Source organism: Paramormyrops kingsleyae, chromosome 14 (genome assembly GCF_048594095.1).
Source record: "Paramormyrops kingsleyae isolate MSU_618 chromosome 14, PKINGS_0.4, whole genome shotgun sequence".
Lineage (NCBI taxonomy): Eukaryota > Metazoa > Chordata > Actinopteri > Osteoglossiformes > Mormyridae > Paramormyrops > Paramormyrops kingsleyae.
In genome coordinates, this window is record NC_132810.1 from 28731785 (window position 1) to 28754714 (window position 22930).

A 22930-nucleotide genomic window follows, 5' to 3' on the forward strand; every position below is an offset into this window, starting at 1 on the left:
TCAGCTGATCCTCCTTGTCAAAACAGAAACCTGTATAAACCTTCTGATCTACAGACTTTTTAACGTGTATTCTTAATATTTGGTATACTTACCAGCAGGTTATTTTGTGCTCTCTGATGGTGATGTGCTGCTCTCTCCTGTGTCCAACATTACAGTTGAGGCACTGCTGCTCTATCTCAGATAAATGCTGTTCTTCTGAACTTTCTACTAATCAAAGAAACCTGAAAAATTTTTACTCAGCTGTTTTAACATAATAATAATAATAATAATAAATGTTTTTTTGAGAAGAAAATCAGAATTCAAAATTTGTCTTTTTTTTTTTTTGCTGTACTTCAGATCAAATAAATGCAGGCTTCGTGAGCAAAAGAGACTTTAAAGAACATTAAAAATCTTACGGTTTAAAAAACTTCTACATATATTCTATATATATGCACACACACACATATAAAAATCACAAGCCATTAAACACTTACCGAACTATGTTTGCAGTTCACAGAGTCATCTTGAAGCATGAGATAATACTCGACCAGTCGCTTTGCCATTGCAAGGACATCGTTTTTGGATGGATACATATAGTCAGTACTTGATGCTCTCATGATAGACACCATGTTGGTCATCGTGTTCCTGACTAATCGACAACGAAGTTCTTTCGAAAGTCTGCAACCTCTTTCTTGCCCAACGCGCTGCAGATCATAATACTCTTTTCTAACATGTTCTAGTTCACTATCTGTGTAAAGAACATATTCAGGGTTTGGCAACCGCAAGGTTCTTGGAGGATCCAATGTATTATGACCACTGGGCTCTTCAGAAGTGCTGTGGCTTGTAGTCGCTGGGATGTCAGGCAAAGTGTGTGCTTGAGCTGTAGCCAGAACTCTGTCATCCTGCTCCTTGTTATGAATGAGGTATTCTGTCTCCTGTCCCTGCTGAATTCAGATGAAATTTATTACAATTATTATAAACACCAACTTCAAACTTGTTATTAGAACACTCAGGAATTAAATAATATCAACAAAATATTTCTTCTTGACCACTGCACCAATACAGGTCACTCATTTAAATAGCTAATTCGGTTACTTACACTAGAAAACAGTAAACTGTTACTCAGACAACCACTATAAATCATTAAGATGTTTAGTCTGATTGTATAAAATTATGTAAAATTATGTCCATCACCTTTAATTTTTGTACACTAATATTTAATTGAAAAATAATATTATCGTTTGAAAAATTGAGTAAAGCTTTACTATGGAGTTAATTTAGTGCCAAAAGTATCAATCAAAATTTTGAAAACCGCAAGCAAATCATTAAGTATCAGAATGAAAATTTGTATTCCAAATATCAAAAAAGTCAAATAAAATAATTTTATCCTTCTTCTCTAATTTGTTTTGCTTTTGGAATGTTTTTCTTTGCTTTTGGAATTTTTTTTTTTGCTTTTGGAATATTTTTCTTTGCTTTTGGATTTTTTTTTTGCTTTTGGATTTTTTTTTTGCTTTTGGATTTTTTTTTTGCTTTTGACTTTTGGCACTGTTTTAACGGGTGGGCGGGCCTTAGCAGCTTACACGTCTATTGGTCAGCTGGAATTTGGAGTGAACACGCCTTTAACCATCTGAGCACGCCCACTCCATGACGCATCAGAACATCGCAACATAGCGGGAAGCTTCGGAGCCAGTTTACAGCATGGAATTGCATCTTTGTAGTTGTATAATAGTGTACTTTTATTAGGAATCGGTGTATGCAACACATATTTCGCGTTCATAAAATGTCACCAACCCATCCAATTCAGTAACTTTCGCTATTCCACCAACGCGCTGACCAGGGAAGTTTCTAGCTATTGAAAAGATGAGAGGCTAAGTCAAGTTTACCTGGGGCACCGCAGTTAAGTTAGCTTCATATTCGATATTCAGTTTTCAGGCTTTAATAACATTTAACGGAAGTAAGGTGGGGCGTTTTTAATGTCAGAATCTTGATGTCCAGTACACAGACAACGATGCACACCGATTATTTTTGCGCTTCAAACCATTTCGTGATTTGTGCAAAATCGTGTTAATAGCTAATATAATAGGCCCTGTCAGCTATAATGACATGGTGGTTTAGCATTTTGGGCTCATGGTGACTGTTGCACACCCCTTTCTTTCCCAGATTGCTTTACATACGATTTTTAATTAATTTTTGAATGTTCGAAGGTATCCGTATAATGTGCAATGGGATAATACATGAATGGGTTAATAACTTTAAAACTAGATAAGACAGGCACACATCTAGTGAAGTGTGCTTTGATCAGTGGACTACAGGGAACAATGCACACCCCTTGGATTTTCAGATTATTTTTGTCTGTAATAGTTACTAATTATTATATTGCATCCATTTAAAGTGCAATGGAGCAACACACACACTATAAGGGGTTAACAGCTCTGAAACAATTTTAAAATGGGACAGCCATGTCCTATGAAGTGTGCCTTGATCAGTGGACTCTGGAGGACAATGCACACCTCTTGCATTTTCAGACAAGTTATTAATTAGTACGCTGTATCCATATTATATATGGTCGATACCCGATATAATCATGGGCGTCGCCGCCATTAAATCTCAAGGGGACGTGTCCCCCTCACATTCCATAATTATTCGTTTGGACCCCCCCCCCCCCCACATTTAACATAAAATATTAGTTTTATGCCAGTGCGTCCCCCTCCCCCCCTCACATTCAAAATGCTTCTGACGCCCATGGGTATAATAGAGATAACACATATTAATCAATAAATAAGTTGTAAAGTGTGATTAAGGCAGTGCACCGTGGGACAAAGCAAATGTACCGCAGCTGAATTGCTTGATTATGTGTTTCGTCACATTTAATACATTAGCATTAAGCTTTAGTGTGTTGCCTCAATGACATGTAATATGGATACAGCGCACGAATTAATACCTGTTAGAGAGAAAGTTATTCTGAAAATGTAAGGGGTGTGCATTGTCCCCCAGGTTCCCCTGATCAAGGCAAACTTCAGCTGGAAGCTAGAAGCTTTAGCTAGAAACTTCCCTGGTCAGCGCGTTGGTGGAATAGCGAAAGTTACTGAATTGGATGGGTTGGTGACATTTTATGAACGCGAAATATGTGTTGCATACACCGATTCCTAATAAAAGTACACTATTATACAACTACAAAGATGCAATTCCATGCTGTAAACTGGCTCCGGAGCTTCTCGCTATGTTGCGATGTTCTGATGCGTCATGGAGTGGGCGTGCTCAGATGGTTAAAGGCGTGTTCACTCCAAATTCCAGCTGACCAATAGACGTGTAAGCTGCTAAGGCCCGCCCACCCGTTAAAACAGTGCCAAAAGTCAAAAGCAAAAAAAAAATCCAAAAGCAAAGAAAAAAATTCCAAAAGCAAAGAAAAACATTCCAAAAGCAAAACAAATTAGAGAAGAAGAAGGATAAAATTATTTTATTTGACTTTTTTGATATTTGGAATACAAATTTTCATTCTGATACTTAATGATTTGCTTGCGGTTTTCAAAATTTTGATTGATACTTTTGGCACTAAATTAACTCCATACCTTTACCTCCTTGTCTTTATGAAACATCTCCCATATAGTTTTTCGTCGTAAAAAGTGTTCTGGTCCCGGGAAAAGATCACGAATGTCGTCACGTGACAATGTCGGTAACACTGCAGCACTGATGTTTGCGACTAAGATGATGAAAAAACACACACATATTGAACAATCGTGTCGTACAACAGTTTTTATATGCATGTAAAAAAATAAATAAAAATAGAAAAGTATATATATATATATTAGGTATGTTACAATCCACGGGAATCCCGGCCACCATTTTCTACGATCGCCACTGCTGTGCGATACAGGTGCGTCACAGGGTAACCCCAAGGTAAAATGGGCAGTGCGCTGTCTGTGATCGGCTATTTCTGCTAGATTCCTTGTTATGACATACTTAGGATTCCCCTCTTCAGCCTCGAATTCGAATTTTTCAATTTGATCATACGGTTTGTCATTTTTGCTTGCGCCGAAAATTTTCATCAAGTTCAACCTGTTCTAAACCAAAATCTATGCTTTGGACAATAACAACAATTTTCTACAACTTTCTATTGTTTTTTCTGTTAACTGGTGAAGTTTCATCAAAATCAAATGAATCCGAGACAGTTATTTACCGTTCCGAAGATCGCCTGTCTGAATGACTGAGTGTCATGGCGGTCACTGCGTTTTTGCATCTTTAGCCTTGTCCGTCACACTAATTAAAAGGAGAAATAGATATCCCACTTAATTTTTTAGTGTTTTATCTGATTTTCTTTAACTTTCTCTATATGTGTTGAAAGTTTCATTCAGTTATCTCAACCCAAAAGGAAATTATTGAACATTCACTTTTGTTGATCACAGCTTTTGTTTTATTCTAAAGCAAAGACAATACATGGAAATTAGCCATTCCCCGAATATTAAAACTGTCATAACTTCCTTAATACTGAACATAGAGGGGTGGTTTTGGTATCAAAATTTATGTTTCTTTACACTCTCCCTGATGAAAACATTTGCAGGTCTTAATTTTACTGTCTCATTTTTTTGTAACATACCTATATATATATATATATATATATATATATATATTTTATTTTTACAATCACACTAAAGTCTAATTACACACTGAAAAAAAAAACTATTAACATTTACTTAGAAAAATCCTCGTAAGTTTTTGCACAATGAGTTTCTAATTAAAATGTACTACTATAAATCTAGTAAAACTCTCTTGCATTTATCAAGTAAAATCTAAATGGGTTTTGTAAATAAATCTTACACTACAGAATGAATTTTTTTAAAACATGGTTATGTGATATAATGATGTGATTTTTCTTATTTCTTCCTGTGGGTGGTTCATAAAGACACCGAGTAACTATTATGTGTGCTGATCATTTACAATAATAGATTACTTTATTAAATGTTATTTATATTTTATCTGTTGTATCAGTATATTAATTCTTTTTACAATATAATGATTAAGTATTCTATTTGTGTAATAATTACTACATTTCTGAAATGTTATTGGATTAATACGAAAAATAAATATCAAAATGACAATATTTAACAACAACCTTTTTAATTCACAACTTTTTTGTCCAAGTTTTACACTTGAATAGTATGTTTTTTTTTTACACATGAATAGTATGTAAGGATAGTGAAATAATGAAATAAAGAATAATGAATAAGAAAAAGAATAATGAAACAATGATAGTATTATCATACTATTACAAAGTCCATGCCCTACCTAGAGGCATTCTTCTTAAAGTGGGAACCATCACGAAACGTACAATATTGTCCTGTGGTAGAACATACTCCATTATTTAAGATATTTTGGACAATGTCACCGTTTTGTAAAATCTGTGACAATAACTGCAACAATGGTACATATTGATAGGTTTTTCCATCTTTTGAATCAAGTATATATTCGACGGACTGAACAACAGAGAAATGTTTTTTTATATACTCTTTTCTGTGATATGCTGAAGCAAGGGGACCACCATTACAGAATGCAACACTAAGGGGGCTTAGTTGGCAGATATTGTTCATCAAATCTGTGACCAACTTTGGATCCGGACTGCAGTTGTGATTTTTGAATGTGTCCAAGATAATATTTTTGATCACAGGTACTGAAGCAGAAGAATTAATGAACTGAAGCTCCTCAACAATATCATCTATGCACCTACTAGGGATATTATGGATGCAGTCAAGTTTAAGCAACAAGGCACTAAGATGATCAATAATGGCCTTCACCGAATCTCCCTCTACCACTACAGTTTCTGAACAAACATCTTCATTTTCTTCTGACAAAGTTACATCTCCTTCAACTTGTTCTGTGTTAGTTAAAGATGTCTGCAATAATGTACTTTTAAAATCTTGAAGACAGTGAGGAGTATGTTTTCTACTTTTATGAGATGCAAAAGTTGAATAGATATTGGTGCTGTAGTCACAATTTTTAAAAACACAATGAACAGTTTCGTGCCTTTTGAGGTGAGATCCAATGTGTTCAAAATACTGCTTCTCTGTGTGAAATGCAGATACGTTACAGATAAGGCATAAGAAAGCAACAGTTTCCCCTGACTTATTCGTTTGGCAATGCTCTCTGGACAAATGGGCATGAAGTGAATTTAAACTTTTACAATGCACTTGGGCAGTCTGAATACAAGCAAGGTAAAGAGCGACCATGGCCAGTTAATATATGTGTCAATCTGTAATGCTTTAGAAGTGCTAAACGTGTTGTTGCCCTAAAACTGCAAAGTTTGCATAACCACCTCATCTTAAAAGCCTACATTTTCTCCTTTGAGAAATCTACGTTCTCCCTAGACTTCAATGTATGGCTCCCCCTGCAAGACAAAAGTAGAAAAAAATATTATTATTATTATTATTTCATTTGCTTAGAAAACAACAAATGTTTACAGTTTAATGCTTACCTGACTCAAAGTATAAAATCTTTGTGGTCCTAGTCAGGATTATTTTGCACTCCCCTTTTCTGAAAGACACAAGATTTAGACAATTTGAAAATGGCTAATGAGATCATCTTTGTTGTGATTGTGTGACCAATCTGTTAAAACGGTGTAGTTTATATGTGTGGACATAAAAACAAGGCCCATGCACACCATCCTTCCTATATGTGAGTCCTTTCTATGTTGGACTTAATAATACACAATACACTGGTTTGAAACTGAATGTACACGGATTGAAACAACTGAAACTAAGGCATTACAAAAAAAAGCCTATTACTGAAGTGCCCATTTTGTTTAGCTTAGTTACAAGAAAGTTAGACATTCGTAATGAAAGTCATGATGACCGAGCATTGTGTTGATACAAAAAGTGCTTCAAATCAATTTACCGCATGAGGGGCTTAACGGGAACGCGGTCCTCTGTAACGTAACGTTAAGTTTTTAGAAAGGAGAACAAGCTCTTTCCATACGAAAGAACAGACATTCACGTACGGTCTCATAACATTTCTATAAACGTGTAATCTGCCAAATAGCCATATTTGTGTTTTATATATTTCGCTGTTATCTTCACAAGATTTAAATTGGAGCTTCAGTGTTAGACTAGCTAACGTTAGCTACCGTAGTTGCTTGTAACGTTAGCTAGCTAGTTCTGTACACTCTCCTTGACTGAATTCTAGCCTACCATTAATATACAACTGTAAAAAAAAAATAAAAATGAATGCATTATCACATGCCAAACAAAACAAAAAGTAGTTACTTACCTTAGTTCTTACGTTGCATCGCGCCCAAACAGCTCCGACTGAATATCATGGTCTGATTAAGAAAGCACTAACGGAATCCTGGGTTGAAATGGTCCCACTGCGCATGTGCCAATTCAAACTTGAGCTTTTTTGATATTTTGGAGTACATTTTACTCCAGTTTTTATAAAAAGTTGTAGTAAGAAAAAAACAGATTAACACTATAATTAGAGTAACTGTTACAGTTAATATACAATTCATTATTTTATGTGATTAAATCACATATTACTCCACAATTTTACATGAGAAAAATTAGTAAACATTGAGTTCTAATTTTACAAAGTAGGAATTATGCAGTTTTATACAATAACATTTAGTACACCCAAAAGTCATTTTTTTCAGTGCAGTTAATATAAAAATGAAGGCTATATAAAGCATTTTTGGTAAAGACCAAATATGCCTAAGACTTTTTATAAATGCACTTAAATATATTCAAAGTAATGTAACTGTATACATATCTAATTTCGGAAGTTAAGTTAATGTGTACCTTGTAAAGTGGACCGAGCCACTGAATCAAGCTGCTCCATAAATGCCATCTGAATGAAGAAAATATAAAAATAAAAGGAGGTTACTTTTTTTCTTGATTAAGACATCAATTAGCAAAATAAAAGGAATACACACAATATAGGTATGTCGCAAAAAATTTCAAAGTTGTTGGATTTTTACAAAAATAGCACCAGAAGAAAGGGCTTGATAAGACCTTTCCAATGATTCTGTGATGAATGGCAAGAAAGTTATAGGATATTTTGTAATGCCAATTAAGGCTTATTAACATCCACTTAGTAACAGATAAAACAATGGAGAACCATACTTGACTTTGTGACCTGTTTATGGTGTTCAGAAAAATGAGCATAACTCTGTTATTGTTTATCAGATTTTAATAAACTAGGTATCATTAGAAAGCTTAATCCTTGCCTAACAGTCTCAGATACACTGAAAATAAAACAAATAATTATTTAATTTATTTGTCTGTCAATTAATACTCACCGGAGAATGTATGTAGTGAATAATACAAAGAATGTCTTTTCAAAGAGTCCACAGCATCAAATTAAAAAGTACTTTGTGTTATCATTATAATACATTCAATAATAATACATTTGAAAAGCATTGTCCATAGTAAAGTATCAAAAGGTACAGCTAAATATGCAGTATGTGCCCGTAAAGAACTGTCTGATCTCCGGGAGTTGAAGAAAAGAAGTCTTTGAGATGCTGCCTTGCTATGCCAGCCCGTGCTGGTTGTGGAGGATTACGTTTTCTCTTCATGTTAAAGGTAACTGAAAAGACAATATGCAACTATTTCTAGCCTTTCCAACCCATTCAAAATTATCAATCATCTGTGTTACAAAAGCAAGCGATGGGTATCTACTCCATTTTATTACAAGAATATATATTCATAAACACATATAACCTCATTTAAAAGCCTTCACATCATTTTAAAGCTGTAAATTCCATGCTGAAAATCATGCTATTTTCAGCTCTTGCTGCACTGTTCACCACAAAACATGGCCGGCTCTCGTGGCAGATCCAAAAAAGTGAACTGCTGATCGATAAATTTTGCTCAAAATACGCCTAAATACAATAAACTAACTAAGAAATATAATTATCATAGTTTGAAGAATAATTCTGCTTTCCTTTATTGTCCCAACGAAGGTTTTAACGAGTGAAATTTTCGGTAAGATCGGGAGGAAATTTCGAAGTTATCAGAAAGTCAGATTACCGTGTTTTGAATGGAAATCCCCAAATGAAGGTGTGTTTTACGTTATCAGAACGGGTTACCCTAATAGACACAAAAATAACACAACAAAAAGGCAAAAACTATTGGGAGCTCTGGGGAATGGCGTGCTCTGGGGAATGGCGACCAAATTGAAAACGAGGCTGCCTGCCAAAGCCCCCCAATACTATCCAAATGCAGCACCGCAATGCCACCACAACACCACTTCTGGGCCACCAGTTGGAAGCCAGCAGTGTTATGGTGCGTTCGATTATCTCTCTCCAAGTCGGAACTCGGATGAAAACGTCACGATACGTCACGAAAAACATCACTTCCCGTCGGAAACACGCCCCTTTTATGACGTTGAAGTCGGATAAGATTTTGTTGCCCGAGTTGCCCTTGTGACGTAATTTCAACATGGCGACTTGGTTTGTTTGTAGTTTATTTACTGTTCGAAAAAAGAATATCGCTATGAATGTACTAAAATATTTTATAAAGCTTTTAATGTGGTTTGACTAGTTCGTGTTTCTTGTTTGTCTCTCGGAAAAATCTAAATTTGTCCATTTTCTTCATTTGTAAAACTCCAAATCTGCTAAAATATAAAGCAACAACACACAGCAACGTGTTCATGGAGGCAGCCATGTTTGTTCCGAGATGTGGGTAGCTCGAACGGGAGATTGTCGGACGTGATGTCACTGAACTCGGAATTTCCGAGTTCCGAGAGAAAAACGAACGCACCATCATGCTGGAAGTTACGTCAAAGTCACGTCACCGCTGTATTAGGCGCAAGTTTCGTCGCTGCGGTTTCAGAACGGAGTCTTGTACGCAACTACTGTAACCTATGAGAACTGTGTAGAAAGTTATAGTATACTACATTATACTATACTACATTATACTATACTTTATTATATATTATAGAGATAGTGGAAAATGGTATTATATGGATAAATGGTATTATACGGATAGGCGTTACTTTTCTTCAAAACAGTCCTGTGGAAAAGTTTTGAAAGTCAGTTTCGTTCCTTTTTAAGATACAGCATGCATATAAATCTAAATTTTAGTAAACGTAAAAAATGGTAAATAGGCTGCATTTATATAGCGCTTTTTTCTACTCTTATGAGTACCCAAAGCGCTTTACAATTTATGCCTCGCATTCACCCATCCACACACACATTCACACACCGGTGGCGTCTGTGAACGTGTAAACTTTTTTTATCAAATGTAGTTTTAACAGCAAAGACAGGTCCATCTACAGCCCATAATTAGAAGCATAGCTGCTATGCACAAAGGGAAAGACCACAAAATAATATAAAAAACCTATGTCAAAAACGTCTTCCTCTGTAATAAACCTGCGCTCTTTGGAGTACTTTAGAAAATATTTGTCAGTAAACAGTTCCTTAAAATTTCCCTATATCCAAGATTAAAATCTACCTCACGAAGTATTAGCTGTTAATTACAAAAATTGTAAATAGTGGTTTGTCCCCGCCCATAAACTTCCGTCCAGAAACTGGTGGTCTAGAAGTGGTGGCCTAGAAGTGGCGGTGGTGTGGCACTGCAATTGGACATTTCTCCCTATGGCGCAGAACTGGTGATAGTGACATACCTACACAATAACCTGTAGTTACTTAATATTTCTACCGCACAATTTGAACATGCTAATTGTCAGGCCGTTTGACTTTCATGCAAACATCTATGAAATCTAAATCATTTGGTTAACTTAAAACAAAATTACATGCAAAATAATACTACTAATAATAATTAAAATATTTTTCATCTCACATACCTTCGAGGCGCTCAAAATGGTGAAAACCGCGAAAAACTGGTGTGACTGTAACGGTCATACGTTCAAGTGACGTACATTTAAGGACTGATCCATAATACTACATCCGTATGGTTTTGCATATAACCTGTTAAAATGATAACAATATAGCATTTCAAAATATAATTTATTTGAATTTGTTAATATTTCCTCTTAGTACTACTTTCCATAAGTGTTTTACAACTTTAAAAAAAGGAAAATGCTTTATGATTTCACCTCCGTATTTTATGTACGATGGAATATTCCGCCACCTTGATTGGACTAAAAGTTTTAATCACTTCCTTTCTGTTGATTGCTTTCGGTGGGACAGACGTGTACAGAGAATGTGGTAAAAATCGTAAGACTGATTCGCTTTTTCCACGTAAAATGATTTGGCGTTGTGTTATTTGCTGCCTGTTTGTGGCATTGTCATTAAGAGCTTTGCTGAGTCACATTAACACTGTGCATAGTTCCAGCCTGGATTTTCATGTGGTCTGTGGGATTGATGGTTGTTCTCAGGAGTACAGAGTGTACAACTCATTTTACTACCATGTCAAACAGAGGCATTCTTCGCATTTTATCAGTCACAAATCCATGTCAAGTGGAAGCCAAAATGCAGATAAAGCTAAAGGGAACAATTCCCATGCATCTACATCCGCAGATACTGGAATCAAAGCGGTAGGGAGACTTTTCGAAAATGTCGGTGTCCCAATACAGCCAGAATGTGTGCCAAGTGAGCATGATGGGTCTAGCATCCCAGGCACTTCGAACCTCGAGGAAGCTTTTAACTGCAGCTGCGACCCAGCACCAGACATCACCGCTTCCGCCAGGTCTGATGATGGCGCTGCGTTTACACCTTGGACTGAACTAGAGGAAGAAGTCATGCACGTAAGTTAACAAATTTTACTAATAAAATATTTCTTTCATGGGCATATCCGCATAGTCTGTTGTTAGAAAAAAAAATTGTATTGTTAGCAAAAAGATAGTATTAAATCGTTAATAGTATTTACTTCACTACCACTTGCCAAATAAATACATTCAGATACATGGATGTATAAATAATGAATTTTGTCATAATAGTAACACTATAAACGGGATACTTCTAGAACCAAGGCCACAAAAAAAAGTGTATGGGCACTGTTGCACTTTATTGCATTATAGTAGATTTATTAAGTTATATTTAAAATTAAATAAATGGGTAATTCAATCTTGAAATAATTTATTTCATTTCCAGCAAGAAGAAGGTGATGCAAATGATGAGCCTGAAGTTGATCAACTGAGAAAGCAAGCTGCTGCCTTTGTACTGACTTCAAGAGAGAAACACTGCCTTCACCAGGTAGGCCGTAAGGTGAAGCAGCTTTTCGTTTCATTCCGTTCCCATATATGGGGCACTACATTCTTTTTATTCCAATAAAAGGATCAATTGGTATAGAATGAAAAAATAAAAGTTCTCCATGTATAATCCAGCAGTTATTTTTTTACAAGTGTATAAAGTTGGCAATAGTCCCATCCTCACGTAATCATTTTTTAAAGGTGAGAGATGCGGCTTCGCGTCACGTGCTTGCCGCTAGACCAATGAGATGGCATAACGTCGGAACGACATGTAAACATGGTCCAAGATGGCAGCGCCCTTGTTGTCACTGTCGAGTAGCGAAGAGGATGAAATTATTGTCAGACCTCCACCAAAAGTCAGTAAAAGGGTTTATAAATAATGCTATATGCATCTCACGTCCATAAAAAAAGAAGAAACGAAGGATTTTACATGCACATGGTGGGATACATTTAGAAACTGCATCAAACGGTGGCTTGACTTGCAGGGTGAGAGTCAGAAAATAGCAGAAACATACAAACATTGTCTAGAAATCGAGTTTGACCGTGTGCCCGAAGACGCAGGGTTTCACTCCACTTGCTACCGGCGTTTTATTGACAAAAAGCGCTTGGATGTGGCCGAGAAATGAGTTTCACAGCGCCCTGAAGCTGGTGATGATCATAACACAGACCAGTCTGTGTCATCGGGAAATAGTATTTCGTCAATGTATTGCCCAACAAAAAAACTTAGGTCCAGTACCGGACTGCCGATAGCTTGTTCGGGTCCTGTACTTCCTGCTTTGTGCATAATTTGCAAGAAAACGGACAAGTACATCACTGTGGCAGACAAACGCCAGAAGGACAATCTTTCACAAGCGGAGATGCTGTCGGCAGGTATAAAGCACACAAGCATACGTTTGAACTTAAAGTTATATGCCATATGCTGAGAACCATAACTAACTTTCAAATACATCAATATTTACATTACATGTACATTATAATGTTTATAGTGCAGTCAGTTTTTGCATACACATATGCATGAACAGTCAGAACTGTTATGTTTTTTTAAATACATATTTATTACAGGCCAGTTGCTCAAAGCAGCTGAGATGAAGGAAGACACTATCATTCTTGTGCATATTAAAGACAAAGACTGTGTGTCTCTGGAAGTACGATATCACAAGTCCTGTTACAGACAGTACACCAGGTTCTTGACAAAGTCTACTGGAACAAATACACAGACCTCAGAAGAACAGTAAGTTGTTATATTGCATTTAAAAATAATTCATAATTCATTTGAATGATTGCTAATTTGAAAAGAAATTAATCATTAATCTACATGGACCGCTTGTTACAATAATTCAGCATAATAAAATGTCTAGTCATTTGTGAGGGCAAAAGAATATTTAAAATAATTTATTGTAAGTATTTTCTTTCTGAAGAATAAAAAAAAACTCAATTAGTTTGTCAGTTGCTTTTAGTTTGTACATGCACACAATATATGCATTCCAAATATAGAAGCCAGTGTAATAGTTACAGAACATAAAATATTTGATGCTTTTAATAGAAATGAGCCAACCTATGATGTCAGCTACAAGATCTTCTCTGAGAGAATCATCCGCCATCGAATAATTGTAAACCAAGAGGTGATGACAATGACACGGCTAAGACGAATGTTTTTAAATCTTGTAAAAAGCCATGAAGATCTTGATGCTTCAAACTACAGGTAATTTAAATACCATAAGTTTATTTTGCAGATTTGGAATAAACATTTACGCAAACTTTTTTTCTCAGAAAAATTTAATAAATAATAATATTCACATAATCCTATTTTATCATAATAATCTGACAATGTTTTTTGTGTGTGAGATTTATATTTTGTGATTGTGATCATAATTTATTGTATTTTTTTTTATTTCAGGCAGGATAAATTGAAGAGGAGGCTGTCCCGTGATTTCCCCCAGCTGGTGTTTCACTCTCCCAACAAGCGCAACATCAGTTAATTGGTTTTTTTTTGAGACACTGAACTGAACTGGCATATGTTTTTGTAAAGGCCATTGATGCTGAAAGATGCACGGTTCCAAGCTGGACAGGTTTCCATACATTTATTCAAGGTGACAACACTCTGCAAAAGTCAGCACTGTATTATCTTCCTGTCATTGAGGCTTCACCGACAGAGATGTCAACAGTAAACACGATTCTGAAGAGAAGTGTCCATATTGCTGATCAGCTAGAATTGGATCATATAGTGTTAGTCTTTGATCAAGCTATATATGCCAAAGCTCAGCAAATACGCTGTAAAAATGATGAATTCACTCAGCGTGTAGTGATTAGATTAGGTGAGTTTCACACATGCATGTCCTACCTGGGCATTCTGGGAAAAAGGTTCGGAGATGCAGGACTGCAAGACATACTAATTGAGTCAGACGTTGTTGCTCCAGGATCTATCAATGGAGTGATGAGTAGTCATCACTATAACCGCAGCATGGGGGCACACAAACTTCTGTATGAGAGTCTGCAGCACATCAGATTTCTCAGTTTCTTAGACTCTTTGCCACCAGAAGACCGAGATGAGTGTATGGCTGTCATCACATGTGCATTCCAGAACAGGACAATGGATATTTTGTATGAAAATGAGAAATTTGACAAAATGTGTTTTCAATATGTAGATTTTGTGGAAAGAAGAAGTGTTGAAAACCCGACGTTTGCCTTCTGGAGTTCATACACCGACATGGTACAGATTCTACACCTGTTTATTAGAGCAACACGTGAATCAGACTGGCAGCTTCACCTGTCAACAGTGCGCTTGATGATGGCATGGTTTTTTGCTTATGACCATGTAAATTATACTAGGTATTTACCTTCATACTGGCTGGAAATGGTCAATTTGCCCTTCACACATCCTTCTTGCCACAGAGAGATCAGTGTTAAAGGCCAGTGGACTGTTCAGCGTCAAAGTGTACATGGATTTGCCTCGATTGCTTGTGACCAGGCTATTGAGCAAACATGCAACAGAGATTCCAAGACAAAGGGAGGTTTGACAGGATTAACACAGAATCGAGATGCAGTACATCGCTGGATATTGTCTCAACATGAAAGGGCTGCCATAGCAAGACAGTGTGAGGCAATGGCTGGTAAATCTCCTGACATAAGGAAACGAAAAGACCTTGACAGCACACGCACTCATGGTGATGAAAAAGCTGTGACCAGAATAATTTCTACCATAGATTCCATGCTGAATCCTTTTGACTCACACCAAGATGGCATTGTGTGTCTTAGCTCTGGAATAGTTGCAGCTGAAGAAATTATGACGTATTTGCTCACAGCTTCAGAAAAGGGGGAAAGTGCTGTTCAGGAATTTATGGACCAAAGACTGCTATTACCATCAGTTGACGTATTTGCCCCCATCAAAAAACTAAAACTAAAGACATTCAGTGATCAAGCCAAGACAAAGAAGAAATCTGCAGCAGGCAAGGAAGTAATTCTACGTGCAGACAAGAAGCTTTTCTCCAGACTGCTCGTCATAGGTCAAAGAAGAAAGATAGACTTGAGGGAAATTCTCTCCTACTCCTTGGGAACTGTGTCATATCCTTTATCAAGTGCTGATGGTTCTCTTGCAAAAACAAACAAATCAGCTCTCATGGATGTTCTGGAAACCAAAGGTGGAGACTGTTTAGTTGACAGAGTACCAGTAAATGGAGCTATACTTTTTGATGGCATGGCAGTCATTCAAGCCATTCAGTCCATATCAAGTACCTTCCGGGAGCTTGCTGACACTATACTACAGTACTTAGTCAAGCTTGCTCTCAAGCACAACTGTACACGGATAGATTTTGTGATAGACAAGTATCCAGAAATTAGTATTAAAAATGTAGAACGATCACGCAGAGCTGTTGGTGGCACACAACAGGTAAAAATTTATGGACGGGATCAAAAGACACCAACACAATGGAAGAAGTTTCTGTCGGATGGGACAAACAAAGAAGCACTGGCAGAATTCCTCTATGTAATGTGGCGAGACGCTGATCTTACCATTTTAGGTAAGGACTTACATTTATACATAACACATGGAGACCTGTGTCACTGCATGGCTGTAACAGAGGGTTTACAAACTGTCAGTGCTGTTGAAAATCTGACATGTGATCATGAGGAATGTGACACCAGGTTGTTTTTTCATGCAAAACATGCTGCACAGGAACACCAAACTGTAGTCATCAAGAGCCCTGATGCTGATGTGGCAGTGATTGCATTAAGTCTGCAGCCAGATTTACCATGCAGATTGTATTTTTTCACTGGGGTTGGCATCAAAACGAGGATCATTGACTTATGTAAGGTGTCATCAGCTCTCGGCAACAGTGTATGTTTGGCACTTATTGGGATCCATACCTTCTCAGGCTGTGACTCTACAAGTGCCTTTTATGGCAAGGGGAAAAAAAAGTCATTTTCTGTTGCTTCCGAGAAAGAGGAATACCTGACTGCATTTAGAAATCTGGGTAGCAGTTTTAATTTGGACCAGTCTACCTTTGAAGTGCTTTGCAAATATGTCTGTCACCTATATGGCCAATCATGTGCTAAAAGTCTGAACGATGCACGATACAAAGCATTCTGCATGGCATCATCAGCTTTGCCAGAACGATCCATGCCTCCGACAAGTGATGCTTTGTACCAACACTGCAAAAGGGCAAACTACCAAGCAGCCATAATGAGACATTCTCTGAAAGGTAAAATGTGTGCCCCTTCACCTGTTGGCAATGGATGGCACCTCGAGGATGGGGAGTTAACAGTGACGTGGATGACTAGAAATCCAGCCCCTGATAGTGTGTTGCAGGTTGTCCACTGCAGTTGCAAGCAAGGCAAATGTGAGACTGGAAGATGTTCCTGTATGTCTGCAAATCTGTCCTGTACAGATTTATGCCGCTGTCTCAATTGCACAAATGTTTTCCAGGAAACAGAGGAAAGAGCTACATGTGAAGATGGTTCTGATGATAGTGATAAGGATAGTAGTGATGAGTAAAGGTGATCTGTGTCACAGGTTACTTGGATTTGAGCTGTAATGAAGCTGCTGTAAAATGTTTAATATTTGTTGTTATTGAAAAATTAGTGCAGCATTCCAGCATTTCAAGTCATTTTAGCCAACTTGGACCAAAAACTGTTTTTATCTTTAATTTTGTGTGATTCCTAAGTGCCTACTGAACATTTTGATGAATAAAACATAACAAAAATGTTTAAGTTTCAATTTGTTCTTCAGTTTTATTTGGTGCCAATCAGTGAAGTTGAAGTGCGTTATAAAAAAAAATTGCATTATTTCATGGTCTTCCTTCAAAATTGAGTTGATTAATGCACCAATACTTGTCTCAGATATGTAGCTACATGTATAAATGTGGATTTGACATATATTTTGTTTTGATTAAATGCGTATTAATAGGCCAAACTAGCAGCATGAGATTTTCGTTTTTTGTAAATTCCTAATTATACACATTTTTGCATCCTGACAAAAAACTGCAGTATTTTTTGTGGAGAACTTTTAACATAGAATCCATAAGACTGTTGTCTATCCAGAAATTCATTAAAAAAGTAGTGCCCAGACGTGGGAACGAAAAGTGATTTCTAGCCACTTTTTCTAGGTTCACCTTATGGCCTAAGGTGAGAGTTTATTGATGTAAAATTATTAGGGGTGTAACGATATGCCCAAGTCACGATACAGTACATATCTCGATACTGGGTTCACGATACAATATGTATCACGATATTTTGAACAAAATTTAAAAATGAAACTGAAATTCAAATAACAGATTTATTTCAAAAACATTAACAAATTTCAATAACTTTCTTTGTTGTACATACAATACACATTTCAAGGTTTAATAAAAAACCTTCTGTATTCAAAATAACAACTGAATATGTCTTTCTGTCACTGAAAAAACCGAAGCTGTCACCTCCGACAGGTTTTTTCAATGTTTTTTTTTAATTACCATAAGTCTTGAACCGTTTGCGCAATAGAAAAAATTCCAAGGGTTTCTGAAAGCAGAGAAGCTGCGCTTTACAGTGATATTAGTGTCGTTACGGTAGTCCACCGCACGGCAGCCCCGGGAATCTGAATGTTGGTTGCCGGAGGAGAAAGTGAGTGAGTGAGACGGAGCTCTGCAGAATAGTGATTTTATTGGACAGTTTAGGTGAAAAAATGGGACAAAGGCACATACTCATAGCAGGTTTTATGACACTTTTACAGCTAAAACAACCAAATATGTCCAGGCGACCTGTTTAGAATTATAGGGTTTAAAGGGTTAAACTGCCGTCATATCGTAAATGTATCGGCAACACTCTACGATACATATCGTAACATTTTAGCATCGTGAATTATCGTACTGCGATATATCGTTACACACCTAAAAATTATGGTGATAAACCATAGTCTTACCTACTGTTTCCTAATTGTGTATGACTTTCTTTTAAGTTATTTCTTAACTCTCTGGGGTCGAGTTTGTCGTCGGCGTCTATTTCAGTTCATATCTCGCTGAAATCTTAATGTAGAATCATGAAAAAAACGCTGGCTAAATCCGTAATCTGTCTTCTTTTCAAAACGTCCATTGTCGAAGTATTAAAGTATTTTTAATTAGGTTAAATCGGTAAAAAAGTAAACCATGTCATCTTACTTTGTTTTACCTGCATCGGGGGCGTGTAGTACCGCTCTCACCCGAAGATCGCTATTCACATTCTAAATAGCCGCATTAGCGCGTATTCAAATCGCATTCGCATGGTAATTTGATTAACAGCGCAATGGTGAAACGCGGTTGGGGACGTGGCCAGGTGACAATGGCTCATTCATACACATGAAAGTTGCTACATATTCAATTAAAGGAGCCAGAAATAGTGACATGAGTTAGGTTTTTCTTATTTATTTATCCAAATGAATGTTGCATCTACACCATTTAGTCATCTTCGGTGTAGAAAATGTGAATCATGTGATATCTGTAAAATGGCTTGAGCTAAGTGGCAACAAGTACTCGTGTCAGAAGTCAGTGATCGTAACCGATGTAATTGGAGGTGTTCCTGTGTTTGGGCTCATAAAAGACATATACATTGCAAATTCTTTATTGTATTGCTTTGAATGTCAGGGCCCGTATCCCTAAAGAATCTTTGTGCAAAAAGTGGCTCCTAGCGGCCAAATTCTAAGAAAATTCTCAGAGTCATGACCTTTTCTTAGAATTTCCCCTAAAAGTGACACGACAATCCCAGTTAATATAAAAGCTATTCCTCAAGATTCCTAGCGCTTAAAAGGGCTCCTAAGGCGAGATCTGCTAAGAGCAGGGAAGAGGACTTTTAGTGGCTTAGGAGTTCCCCTAAGCAGCTGCACAAAATGGCCAACAGAAGAGGCAGGAGAGATGTCCTGCAAACACTGGATGACAGGGAATTATTGAGACGCTACAGATTGGATCGTGCAGGAATCATGTTTGTGGTGGATCTCCTTAGAGATGCAATTACTTCACCAACTCGACGCCACAACGCTATTACACCGGAGACGAAAGTAATCACAACCCTGAGGTATTTGGCAACCGGGAAAATGCAACAATGCAGCAGTGATGACTTGGGTCTGTCCCAATCCTCCGTCAGCAGAGTCATCACCCAAACACTGACAGCTTTGTCACAACCTAATATTGTGACACAATTTGTTTCATTCCCGCTGGATGCCCGCACTTTACACACAAATAAAAGGGCATTTATGGACATTGCAGGAGAGATGTCCTGCAAACACTGGATGACAGGGAATTATTGAGACGCTACAGATTGGATCGTGCAGGAATCATGTTTGTGGTGGATCTCCTTAGAGATGCAATTACTTCACCAACTCGACGCCACAACGCTATTACACCGGAGACGAAAGTAATCACAACCCTGAGGTATTTGGCAACCGGGAAAATGCAACAATGCAGCAGTGATGACTTGGGTCTGTCCCAATCCTCCGTCAGCAGAGTCATCACCCAAACACTGACAGCTTTGTCACAACCTAATATTGTGACACAATTTGTTTCATTCCCGCTGGATGCCCGCACTTTACACACAAATAAAAGGGCATTTATGGACATTGCAGGATTCCCTGGCGTTGTGGGTGTAATTGATGGAACACATGTGAGAATAATTGCGCCATCAGAGGACGAGGCTGTCTTTGTTAACAGGAGGAATTTCCACAGCATCAATGTGCAAATAGTGTTCAATGCGGCCTGTAAGATTTTGGACATTGTGGCTAAATGGCCAGGCTCCACACATGATGCGAGAATGCTCTCCGAGAGTGGCATCAGACAGCTTTTTGAGAGACACTATGTGCCAGCTAATTGCCACTTGTTAGGAGACAGTGGCTACCCATGCAAACCATGGCTCCTTACACCTTACCTCCAGCCACGCCAAGGGCCCCAACTAAACTATAACAGGTAAGCCAAACAATACAAAAATCATGGAAATGAAATGCAAGCAATATGTTAGAGCATCCAAGTAGTGCAATATTTCCATCAAATAATTAAAGGTCTCTGTATTCTATTGTAGGGCCCACAAGACAACAAGAGCGGTGGTGGAGCGTGGCATAGGCCAGCTTAAGAGGCGCTTTCATGTTCTCCACGGAGAGGTGCGGCTGAGGCCTGAAAAAGTCAGCAAAGTCATCATAGCCTGTGCAATATTACACAATATTTGCAAGGTTAGACAGATTGCAGAACCTCTGGAGGATGGCGATGAGGATGAGGATGAAGACAATGATGAGGATGGTGGTGAAGAAGATATTTACATTCCACAGGGGAACCTAGCCCAGAGTGGACTGCCTTACAGGGCAAACTTCACAAATTTACATTTCAGGCAAGCTGTAGCCCCATGTCTTTTGAGAACTTGTGATGGTATTAAGAACTACCACAGTTTTACTGCACATCACCTGCAATTGTTAAATGCAAGACACAGAACACAATCTGTAAATGGTTTATGTTTTAGGTGTTCAATTTTAAGGCGGTAGTACTCCTCCTGAAGGGAAAGGACTTTTTTTTGTTGTTCAAACACATCAATTGTGAGTTGCAATCTTCTCTCCTGCAGGGATGCTGACGGACCAGGTGCTGCGGATGGGAATGGTGTTTGATCCGCCGGGCTATCCTGAGTAGCAGCTGCAGATGGTTCAGGTGGCAATCTTATCGGCAAACTTGATGGGCCCGGTTCTTGTGATGGCTCCATGCTACAGAAATACATAGGCCTAGTTTAATTATTGTTTTGATTAAATTAATTTAATACAATGAGCATGGATAACACATGAAATGGCTTCTGCAATGAATAAACACTGTAGATATGAATAACCCTGTGTCCTACCTTTGCTGCACTTCAAGGGCCTGCATCATTGATGTGTCAATGCCTGTTGGCAGCCCGGTGACACTGACCTCAGAGTGTCCCAGGACTTGAAAGACAGTGTCGGCCACCTGGGACAGCCGCTTTGCAGGTGGTCCACCCCCTAGAAAGAAACAGTCAATGAACACAGTACTTAGGCATGTAAATTAACTTTGCCAGCAGGAGCAAGTTGCCAGATTATGTGGTAGGCTATACTATTTTGCTCACCTGTGAGTGAGGATTCCCGCTTGTGTGCTGCAATCTCATCTTTTGCCTTGGACTGCAGCACATACCACCTTTTCTCACAATCGTCGCCTGTCCACACCACCAGTGGAAACGAGCCATTGATTGTTTGGGATATTGTGTTCCAGGCGCGCCTCTTGCCTTGGCTAGTGACAGTTGGGCCAAATTTTCCTCGTAACATACCTTTATGTTAGTTCACCAACTGGGCCAGCAACAAACCTTGCTCCTCAGTCCAGTTCGGCTTGCGAGTCCCTTTTTTCTCCATTTTCTGTGTTTGTAGGATATTTGTTAACAAGCCTTTATGAATAGACCAGCCAGCAATCACAGACATTGATAAAAGCTGAGCCGTGTTACCCTCGTTAAGACCACACTGGACTTGTAACGTTGTAATTTCTACTTCATTAAGGACAGCCCCTTGAGATAGGCCATCTTGTTGTCAATGGGGTCCATATGGGAGTGAAAGTACAAAATATGCCAGCTAGGATATTAATATGAGCAAATAAGACACGAATCGTTATTTGAACAGGGTGTAATGAGCTTAAGTTTTCACATATTTTAGATTCTAATGTTAGGCTATAACCCCTACAGCTTACTATTCATTTTCCAGATATTTTCTTGAATGTGAAATATTATTTACAATTACAGTCTGCATAAGATTAGAGTGTATAATTCTGTTATTGATTTGAGGGTACATCCTTTGCTCATTATCACCAAAAGCTAATTTCCATCAAACTTGTAGGATCAACCAATCACGGCTTTTGAAATGATGACTCATACCTAGCAACGGGGTCAACCACACCTCACTAAGATAGGATTTTCCATCCATTCCTTGCTCAGAGTTCACTGAAAATGTTCTGGAATTACTTCTAAGCTAAAACTCCTGGCAAGGAATTTTTAGGTTAAGTTAGGAGCTATCTGAGAGGATTCTCAGAATCTTTAGGGATACGGGCCCAGGTTTATAATACAGTGGGTTTCAGTTGTGATTTTGCATCTTATGAAATTGAGGTTCCAAGCCTTGCTCAAGCCACTGAGATGGTGGATGCAGATAAAATTGTGGATTATACATCATATTATGCAGTCAGTTGTAAGAACCGTACCTACATTCCTCTCAAGTATTATCTGGGCAATGTGTGTGAGATTTACAAGCGCACCAATGACGATTAATTTACAGAAAAACAAAGAAAAGTGGAGCCATTAAACATAAACATGTGGTTTAAGCATCTTGTTTTATTTATTTTACATTGTA

The 22930-nt window shown here is 37.8% G+C and overlaps 2 long non-coding RNA genes across 2 annotated transcripts; one reads left to right on the forward strand and one right to left on the reverse strand.

Moving 5' to 3' along the window:
• Window positions 1–871: 871 nt before the first annotated feature.
• LOC140578299 (uncharacterized) lies at window positions 872–4230 on the reverse strand. The gene is made up of 3 exons (XR_011982380.1): window positions 4157–4230; window positions 3555–3679; window positions 872–923 (listed from the first exon to the last, which is right to left on the reverse strand). It is a non-coding gene; the product is annotated as an uncharacterized lncRNA (long non-coding RNA).
• Window positions 4231–12484: 8254 nt separating this feature from the next.
• LOC140578356 (uncharacterized) lies at window positions 12485–17326 on the forward strand. Its single transcript, XR_011982492.1, has 3 exons — window positions 12485–13345; window positions 13658–13816; window positions 14012–17326. It is a non-coding gene; the product is annotated as an uncharacterized lncRNA (long non-coding RNA).
• The last annotated feature ends 5604 nt before the right edge of the window (window positions 17327–22930 follow it).